Source organism: Hetaerina americana, unplaced genomic scaffold, assembly GCF_022747635.1.
Source record: "Hetaerina americana unplaced genomic scaffold, ioHetAmer1.1.p SCAF_2, whole genome shotgun sequence".
NCBI classification, from domain to species: domain Eukaryota; kingdom Metazoa; phylum Arthropoda; class Insecta; order Odonata; family Calopterygidae; genus Hetaerina; species Hetaerina americana.
The window spans coordinates 50,385,190-50,395,906 of record NW_027286763.1 but is presented as its reverse complement, the minus strand read 5'-3'; positions in this window follow the sequence as shown (position 1 = coordinate 50,395,906).

Genomic DNA, 10,717 nt, shown 5'->3' with positions numbered 1-10,717 from the left:
TTCAGATTAGTGTACATCTGACTACAATGACAAAATTTTTCAAAATATTTTACGGAAACAACGGCAGATATGATGTAAAACTAATAAGCAAAGCTGGAAAGGAAGATTAGGGCACAAGTGGCTAAAATAACTACTGAAGGAAAGAAAGGGGAACACCATACCGCAAGTCCTTCCACCGAAAATACGATTCTTGTATTAATTTACATTCATATGTGATTCTTTATACCATACCGAATAGAATAATAACTCTGGCTAAAACTTCTAGACAAAGAGGTAATAAATACACAATACTCTTGGAATGACAGGCTAATGGATATAGCGAAGGGTTTGATGACTACTGAAGTGTATTAGATTTGCATTCTAAGATCTGGAGAAGCGTTGCCAAGCTCAACAGTTTATTTCAAATGCGCTATGGTTTTTGAAATCCAAATAATAATCCACAAATATTTCATATCTTTGAGTCTATTTCTGAACTAATAGCTAACCTCCAGATCCTCAGAAATCTTTGGACGCCAAGTCTTCGTCCGACTGGAAGCCTAATTCCTCAGTTGATGCTTTCTGAGTGGAGGGTGCATTCGTCCCTTACTTTTTATGGACCATTTACGAGAAGAAATCAAAAGAAAACGAGCCACATCACAGGAGAGACAACTCACTTCATTTTACTGATAGGAAACGGTTGGAGGCAACTATCCGTTTTCTTTCTCTCACCGAAGCTATACATGTAAACATTGGAAACTCTATTTTTAATCCTAGAGAAAGAGAGAGAAGAAGCTCCAGAAGAGTATCTGTAAAGCATCGCTCCGTATAGGTTTACCTTTCGTACATTTTACTCACGAATTAAATAAATAAGGGTAATTTTAATCCTCATACTTCGTCTTTGGCCCAAGGAACACATGCAACCTTTCCAGTCAACTGAATATCTTCAGTTTATGTAGTATGTTGGCAAGAGGACGGAAGGATATCACCATTCCTAGCAAATAAAGCAAAAGTACTGCTGATTAAGCATTACAGAGCAACTTACGAGGTAAAAAATTGTATCGACTTTATCAACAAGGTACCGATCCTTGCTGGGATTTCTACGCTTGTTTCTCTTCTTGATTGCTGTTTCGGCAAGAGTATTTACTGTGAAAACTACCTGACAGAGTGGTAGAACTAAAAAGCAATAGTATATCATTGAGAGTAGGACTTTTATGGAGTCATGATCATGAGATTCAAACTGGAGGTAATCAAATCATCGCCACCGTGCACAGAATTCCATCCAAATGTTCCTGTTCAAACTAAAAATTTACTTTGTGAAAGTCAAAACCAATCAATTACCTTCCAAGGAACATATATATATTTATTTATTTAAAAAATAAATATATCTATTCATTCACATGGAAATATATAAAAGGAAAATGGATTGAAACACATATAGGGGCCGAACGCAGGAGAGGTGTAGAAGGCGGAATCGAGCAGATCACAAGCGCAAAAATATTTCCTTGACCGGGACTTGAACACTAGATCTTTCGACTTGCCGGGCCGGCCATATATATATATATATATATATATATATATATATATATATATATATATATATATATATATATATATATATATTCCCGGGCAAGGCACTCTGGGCACCTGCAACTCCACCCAAGCAATGTGATTTTTCGGGTACCAGATCTTTCTGGGAAACCATAACCGGCACAGGGAAAGGAACTGGCCCCCCTACCCTGATGTGTGAATTTTCACACGCCGTATAGGGCTTAGTACTGGGTGAACTCTACCATCACCTACTAAACCGACCTTCGGGTTTATTACTGTGTTTATGGTTTATATATATATACATATATATATGTATATACATACCAAATATACATATGACCGGCCCGGCAAGTATATATATATATATATATATATATATATATACAGGGTCGCACCCAAAAGTGGTAGGACTGATTTTCTCTGGCGCGTATGGAGCGGTGGAGGGGGGTCTGCCTGGCAGGCTAAGGTGGAGGGGGCTCTTAGCAACAGACCGACACCAACCTCAGTCGCTTGCGGGCTGTCGTTGAGTGAGGACACCGTTTTTAGTGAAGCAAGCTTTTTGTCCGCGTCGAAAAACAAAATGAATCTGAATTTAGAGCAACGTTATTCCGTGAAGTTTTGTGCGAACCTCGGGAAGTCGGCAACTGAGACCCTTGATATGATCAAGCAGGCTTATGGGGACACTGCCTTAAGCCGTTCCATAGTATTTGAGTGGCACAAGTTGTTTAAAGAGGGTAGGGAGCTCGTTGAAGACGACCATCGCTCCGGACGGCCGTCGACGGCAAGAACCGACACGAATGTGGACAGAGTGAGGACACTGCTGAACACAGACCGACGCTTAACCAGTGAAGAAATTGCAGACCAGTTGGGTCTGTCTGCATCCAACGTCCAAGGCATTATTTCACAGGATTTGGCCATGCGCAAGGTGTGCGCCAAGATGGTGCCGAAAATTCTGCCATGGCGCGCTCGTCGTCAGACATCTCCTGGCCAAATACGGCGTTGCCACGTTGCCGCACCTGCCCTGTTTTCCCGATCTGGCACCACCGGACTTCTTCTTCTTCCCCCTGATGAAAAGACAGCTCAAGGGACGACGTTTTGACTCGATAAAGGCTGTTCAAGAGGCTTCGACGAGGGTCATCAACGGCATCCCCAAAGAAACTTTCCAGCGGGCGTACGGGGAATGGGAGCAACGTTATACTAAGTGTGTAGCAGCTCAAGGATCATACTTTGAAGATTATTAAGTCGATGTTAGTATATCGTCAATAAAATTTTTGTAAAAAAATCAGTCCTACCACTTTTGGGTGCGACCCTGTATTGTTATTTAAGTACTCGTATCTAGGAACGGCAGTACTACTATATAAACGTTTATATTGATGCAAAAGAAATTCTATTTCGGTAACATTACCGAATTCTTTTCTATGACTTTCTTTTTCTATAGATGTGTCAAAAATTATAAATGTATTTCAGCTAGAGTTAAGGTTTTATGCTTAAGGCATTGTGTAACTGCCAATTTGCTTTAATTGTATGTAAAAAAAAAAAGGACTTTGAAAAGAAAAGTTAAGAAATTTATAAAAAAAAAAAATAAAAAAAAAAAAAGGACAAAAAGAAAATTATATATATATCCAAAGAAAAAAAAATATATATATATATTAAAAAAAAAACAACAAAAGAGAAAAAAAAAATAAAATAAATATCTTATATAGAATTTAATTAGACCAGAATCTAATATTAATTTTAGTTGTTAGATTGATAAATGTTTTTCCGTCCTGTTGACGTGTTTTTGGGCAAAATGTCTCGGCCCTTAGAATTAAGCTAATTTTAGTCCTTCCTTTAAGATAAGGCCAATTGCCAACCCACTAGAGGTCTTTCTTTCAATTTCTCCTTCACTAACACTGGAAAGGTACACGTTCGTCATTTACACATTCGATCGCCATTTATTTCCCTGTGCAAACTGCACATACACTAACACTGAAGGGGTGGACGTTGTCACACCGAAGCAGCGCATAAAATGAGGGCAAAATGCCCAGTCATTAGGGGATCTGGTCTGGTCTGGTCATTCACGTATGTAGTTAACTGGATAGATGAAAAATATCGGCCGGTGATTGTTGGGATTTTGACTGTATCGTATGGGTGCCCGTTTGCCACCTTTCAGTCCTCGGGGACTACGCTGAATAATTTAGTGTGATGGAGCGTCAGAGAGGACTTTATAAAAACCCTTGCCGGGATCTCCCTCCGGCCCGCAGGATTTGTTTACTTCAATGCGAGGCGGTAGTTGAATTATACTTTTAAGCGATTAATTATTCCCTTGTGTTTTTATATTCGAGTTGAAAGCTCTACACCAAGCATTCTCATCTCAGCCGCCAGAATGTTTCAGAGGACACTGTTTAAAGCGATATTCCTGGGTGGTCTCAGTAACAGCGAGTATACGTATCACCATTGTTAACTTGTAAGAGATATACAGGTATATATATAGATATACCTGTACTTGTAGTGCGGTCATAATTTAAATGTGTAATTCTTTCTCATAAGATTAAAGGGAATGAAGATCATTGCCATTGTATTTAGAGTGTGCTTTATTTTGTAATTTGCATATTTTATTAATATAATTTTTAATTTTTCCTTGACGTGTTGTAAGTATGTTCCTCCGGTTTCGTAAACGGCCTTGTCTTCTGTGCGATGCTGTTAAATGTCAATCATCTTATTCTTTCTCATCGCTAATACAATTAAACTTTTTGAGAATTAAAAAAAATTGTTATGTTTAACTTAAGTTTCTTGATTCTATATTGATAATAATTGTGGCGGCGTTGTCAATTGGTTCAACTCTAAGGCGGCGAGCTTCTATGCAGAGGGGTTATAGAAGCTGGAGCAGCGGTACGAAAAAAATGCTTAGAAGTGAACGGAGATTATGTAGAGAATTGAAGTAGGTTTGTAGCTAACTAAAAGTGCCAATAACATGTGTTTCATATGAGTATATTTTTTCCTGTGGCCAAACGGCCCTTGCTTTATGACCATGTCTCGTACAGGCCTGTATATCGCTCGATTAAATATTTCGATAATACATGATGCGTACAAATGAAAGAGCATAAGCATAGAAACGAAATCCATTTTAATAAACGGATCTCATTGATACATTTTATAATGAAAAATAGAAAGAGCATGCTTTTTTTTCGTCGGATGTCTCCAAAGGAGACACCCGAGCCGTCAACTAAAAATAATAATTTCTTTTCGATCCGTGGAATCTTTTTCAGAATACTGCACGTTAACGGGAATGAGAAACAGAAAAACTCACAGCCAAGTAGCTCATAAGAAATGAAATAAAGCGGTGAAATTGGCGGGGGAGAACAAAATTTTTAAGGAGGGAAAAACACGGAAAAAGTTTGGGCGTGGACGGAATGTTGTCTTTTCGCGAAAAGCCGGTTGTGCAGGGATGTCCACGCGGGCGCGGGATAGACTGGCTGAGAGAGATGGGCGTCGGCATCTTTTTGACGCGTTGGGTGGGTACGGGTGAAGGGGATTTACGGGAGTGGATGTGGGTGAGTAAGGACGAGTCGTGAAAGGAGGGAGGATTCGAGGCGGATCCCAGGCGAAGGAAAGGGGTCCGCGATGGGTAATTGAACCATGGGTGGACCTCCACCTCAAATTCGGACCGTGCGCGAAAAATGTAAACCCAGTCCGAGTCCGCATGAAAAAGAGGGATATTGAGGGTGGGGGGGAGAGCATTACTCCGGACCAATGAATACCAGGCACAGAAGATTTTCATGGATGAAGGATTTGGAAATCGACGAATGAGATGAAAAAATCATGGGTGGGACCCCCGGAAAACAAACGGATGGGCCTCGGGATTTAAGAAGAATGGGGAAAAAATTAGAAAAAACATTTAAAAGAAGGAATAAAATCCCACACGCCCCCATTATTTATGGTAGGGAGGCTTTCCCCGAAAAAAGGTTTTTTTCACAGTGGCCTAAAGTGAAGTTCACTTTCCATTCTCACAGAAAAACCCTTCTGGACGGGATATTAATCGTTGTTTTCCAAACCTGTTCCAAGATGAGATAGACGTTGTGACCTCAGCTAAATTATAGATATTGGCCAGGGAAATGACTATCTTTTCCAAATCAGCTCATAATTTATTCCCTTTTATACATATTTATTATCTTGTTAGTCAACCAAAAATGTCCATTGATCTGGCGTAATTCATATTCTTCCCAATTTAAAATAACCGATCAAATCAAGGCAGTGATTGAAAATAACTTTATCTATTTGTTCATGAAAGATTACTTTATATAATATTAAACATCATTTCTATGATGCAATAAAAAACCATATCACCCTAACAGTCTAACTACAGTCCACCGGTATATGGCGTAGAGGTTTAGACACTTCCGCTGCTTACTAAGTTGACCATTTGTTAGGTGTGTATTAGCTACTAATTCCATGGAAATTTTGAAAATTACAGACAGATAAGACAACAATGGAAAAACGAAAGTAACAGACGTTTTTACAGTAACGAAAAACACATTGAATCCACCCCTCATGCGGGTTAAAAAGCAAGCGGGAACCACCAGAGGGAATTAAGCCCACATTCCCGGCCCATTGGTGGGAGATAATGGGAAAGAGTCAATTATCATCCAATGTGTTTGACGGCTGTCATTCTCGAGATAAAAAAGGGGAAGTCGCTATACGACACCCGGCTTTCTAAACGCTTATAAGACGCCTTGGTGCTTTAGCGAGAAACGGAGGAAGACGTAAAAACGAATAATCCCCTTTTACGTCCCGTTTCCTCTCTCTCTCTCTCGCTAATCCTCCCCGTCCCGTTTTAATGACGTTCGTTCGGTAGTCTCCTGACGACTCCCTGAACGGCCGGTGCATTAGCATAAAGCCAAGTCAACACTTCCCTCAATTCTAAAACTTTATTCGAATCTTCCTCATTAACTATTTAACTATGCCTCAAGAAATATTATTCCGATCCAAAATTACCAGTGTCACTACAACAGTGGAGGAAATGAATAAGATCGACAGCCTCTACTTTAGACATCGTTAAATAATAACTTATACGTAAAGTAATCATCGATGCTGGGTAACATAACCAGCAAGCCATTAGCAAGTGCAAAAGACAAAGGGCTGGTAAAATGGACACCGAATTTCATGTCATGTACAAGGAGATCTGTCAAAACAAAATTCCGGAAATGATTGACTAAGAGCCACTGAGTATTTATCATTTGAATGAATGCTTAACACCTTTATCGTAAAAAAAGATCGGCCCCAGAGATATTAAGTTTCTGGACACTATATACTGTTTATCATTCCTCAAAATATATTTATACGTACTATCTATTACTCAAATGCATCAAAAAAATATCCACCAATGAGCAAATCGCAAATATTTAGTGGTGATATATAAGAGCGAGGTAGTCCAGGGGTTAGACTACTTCAGGAAGAATCTTGTTCGATTCCCGAGCACGCCTCTTTGGGCTTCCTCAGCTCCACACAAGCTGAGTGATTTTCTGGGTACCAGATCTTCTTGGGAGACCACAGCCGGCACAGGGAAAGGATCGGGTCCCCCTGCCCTGTCGTGGGTAGGGTAGGGGGCCCTGTCGTTTGAATTTCCCCCGCCATTGGGCTTAGTACTAGGTGAGCTCTATCCTCATCTGTCAAACCAACCTTCGGGCTGATTACTGTATCAATGAATGTTTTATGGTTTGAATATGAAGATATGTTAAATATATAAAATTTATTTTCCTCGAGTAATTCTTGGTGGTTAGACAATGTGGAATGGAATTTATATTGATAGAGAAAGTTAGGAATGTTTGAGTTTTTCAAAATCACCTCAATGACCACTCGTTTCCACTCATTCGGGTACAGAGAAAATGCGAATAAATGTATTATTCCATCAACATGGATGCATCCCATTATACTACGCCTGTAATGATGAACTTCTTGACTAATAAAGGAAGTTGCGTGTGCAGTCACATCCGAGGAGGGGGCGCTCTTTTTCACCTTTGAACTCTATTCATGAGGGCCAAAGATAAGCCTTTTTTTCGGTACGGCGATGAGCGAAAGAAGTTGAGATTGGGAGGGAGGGAGGCAAGGAGAAGGGGGGAGGGTGTGTGCAAGAACGAGGCAGGATTGGGGCGGAGAGGGGAGGCGGGAAGGGGAATGCATGAATGAATGAGCGTGCGGGCCAAAGAGCGGGGGAGGAGAGATATGGAGGGAGGCGCGAGAGGGTGAAACCTCCGTGACGTCAGAGCGATGACCCTTCCTCCTCTCCCGGGCTTGCGCAAAAGCGGTGCTGGGTGGTGTTCGGTCGGAAGTAGGTAGTGTGCGGAGATAAAGACGGAAAAGAAAGGGTTGAATGGGGATGATTAAAGGAAAAGTCGGGTGGTGGGGGAGGGAGGTAAGGGAATAGGGAGGGGGAGGCGGTGTGAACTAAAGGAAAACGAGGGGCAATTTGAATCCCACCGGTGCGGATCGATCCGGTGCGGGAGCGGAGGCAAGGAGGGCAGGGCAGGGGAAAGTGTGTGATGGAAAGGGAGTAACACCCTTGGTCCACAACAAACAAGCACGTGAGGCTGATCCGAGAATAGCCTAAGTCTGACTGGAAACAATGAGGGAATAGAGTTTCCCCTTTGCAAAGAAAGGGGCGAATAAACCAAATCGAATTCCAACGACGAACTTCGCAAGGATAAAAAAAAGAGGAAGGAGCGTGTTCCGGAAGAAATTGGCGGCGGGAATTGGAAGTAGCCGGTCGAGGCCACGCAAAAACTAACTCGCAGGTTTGAGCTATTTTTTCGTTCTCGTGACTCCCTTCAGGATACCAATTTTTTCAAAGCTTCCAACCAAAGAGTGATTTTTTTTATATCACGTCTTGGGTTTTACTGCCACAATCTTAGGAGAAAGAGATTCTTAAGAATGAGAAACGCCTATACTGTGCACATGATTACAAACAAACGGTGGGATACATCCAACAAAGTACAAAAAATAACAAGAGTCCTCGGACAGAAGTAAAAATAACACTCAAGGAAAGAATCAGCCATCAATTTGAATAATAGATATTGAAGAAGGAAAACTCAGGCATCTAAGAACAAACCTGAATTGACTAAGGATACATACAAGTGAATCCATTTAAGCCATATAATCAATATCTCAGAAAGTTTTAATCACTTGTAAAATAAAGAAGAGAAGGATCAAGAGGACAGATTAGTTAGTCTTGATTAGTAATTAATGGAAGAAAAACATTTGATAAGTGAAATTAATTAACCTAACAAGCACGGTTCCTTTGTGCTTGAATGAAACTCTTTTTTATTGTACCTGTCTATGAGAGTATTAATTATTTATAGATATCTCTTTAGGACCTAGGCATATCCGTAGTCGTAGGATGTAGAATAAACTAGGGCGCTAGACTAAACCCATGAATATCTTAGTTTATCTACGGGTAGGAACGCTTTCCAAGAAGAAAAATGCAATTCTAGTAGTGGCCTTCATTGCCACTTATTCCAATAAATGGTGAAATTCCATTTTTACAGGGAACAGGCAACATGAAAAGAGGAAGTGTACAAGACTCTGCAGCATATAATAAGCTCAATGTTTCCTTGAATTGTCCAAGGAAATCACAAAATACAATCCTCAGGAATATTCTAACTGCTTGAAAGAGAGAAATTAAAATACAACATTTCCACTAAATGTTTCAACATATATCAACGCAAATTTCAATGGTCATAAAAATCTTAAAATTATGCAAAATTGCTTTCCTTTTTTCCTGTCTTAACCTTGTTATACCCAAGGAATAAATCCTTGGGTTATGTTACCTGAGGCGAATAAAATTCAGAGCTCCAAGGAAAGGGTGTATATAGTGGTGTAGAGTGGCTCATGGTTTCCCGGCTCTTGCCATAGGCAGCGGGGAATGACCGAGCCAGGGTGAGAGGACCATCAGCACGGAATACGTAACGAATTGGGTAGAAAGAATAGCAAATGTCTGAGTGAGTTGGAGGAGAAAGGATAGGAGGGAAAGCAGAATGAAAATCTAGGAAAGGGAAAGGTGGAAATGACAGAGATTGCAATAGGGTATCAGGGAATGAACCCGGGAACTACAACAGCAAATTTCGCAGTTGCATTTTCGCGGCAATAGAATATTCATCTTACATCCCCCCTGATACTATGCCACGATAGGGCCAGAGTTTGCGGCTTTCCTCTTCCCTCACCTCTTTACCATCCTTTTCCGTCATCTACTATTTTCAGAATATGTGCCGGAAAGAAATAAGTATACGCTTAGGGCTCCGCAGCCGTATTTGAACAGAAAGAAAGTCGCCACAAAGGACAAGAAAGTAAAGGGAACATCTCAGTGGCAAATAGTGAAAAAATGTAATGCCTCTAAAAACTTATTTTTTGTCTATAAACATGTGGATGCATTAAAAGCCTGAGTTGCTGAATAACCTCACAGTCTTCCATCCACTGCTTTTTTTAGGTTGGTGATAACTACAACAATCTTAATTGACTAATTTGAATATATCAGAAATAAAACTTTAATCTTTGTATGCGTTGTGTAACACCTTCCAATATACATAAAAAGAATATTGTATACAGCCCTCACGTTTTTCAGTTTTCTCCACGTGGAAGGGTCATTTATTTTTATATCTTAAATCTAAATATAGGAATAAATTTTAAGGCCCCTGAACTTTCTCCAAGGTCGGCGAGACCTTGGGTTATGTCTAATGGCAAAACGTGGATTCCGGCGCTTGCATAAAAAACAGGACCAGACGATACAAGGAAACAGCCAGAAGAAATCTGCGAAAGATGACAAAAACATTGATGCATGGCTGCAATTAAGAGCCTTGTTCACATTCGACCAGAAGCTGTATATTACAAATAATAGGATAAACTACCTGATTACTTGAATAGAAGGAAGGGAGATTTACATCGCGGGCTCGTTTGGAAAGCCTTATTGTTTTTTAGCAAAGTGATAAATCTTAAGGTGAAAAAAAAGTGAAGAATAAAGGGCTTAATTAGGATTCAAGTCAAGTTTATTTTAAATTTGTATCAAAATCAACAACAAAAAAATAGAAGACTAGTTCAGGAAAACGTTGTAGATTAAAATGCAACTCATCTTCGAGAGTATTCTATGAAGAGAATAAATCACTAAAAAATGATTGATAAAATTTATCTGAGCATGAAAAACCATGAGCAGTGAGGAAACTTA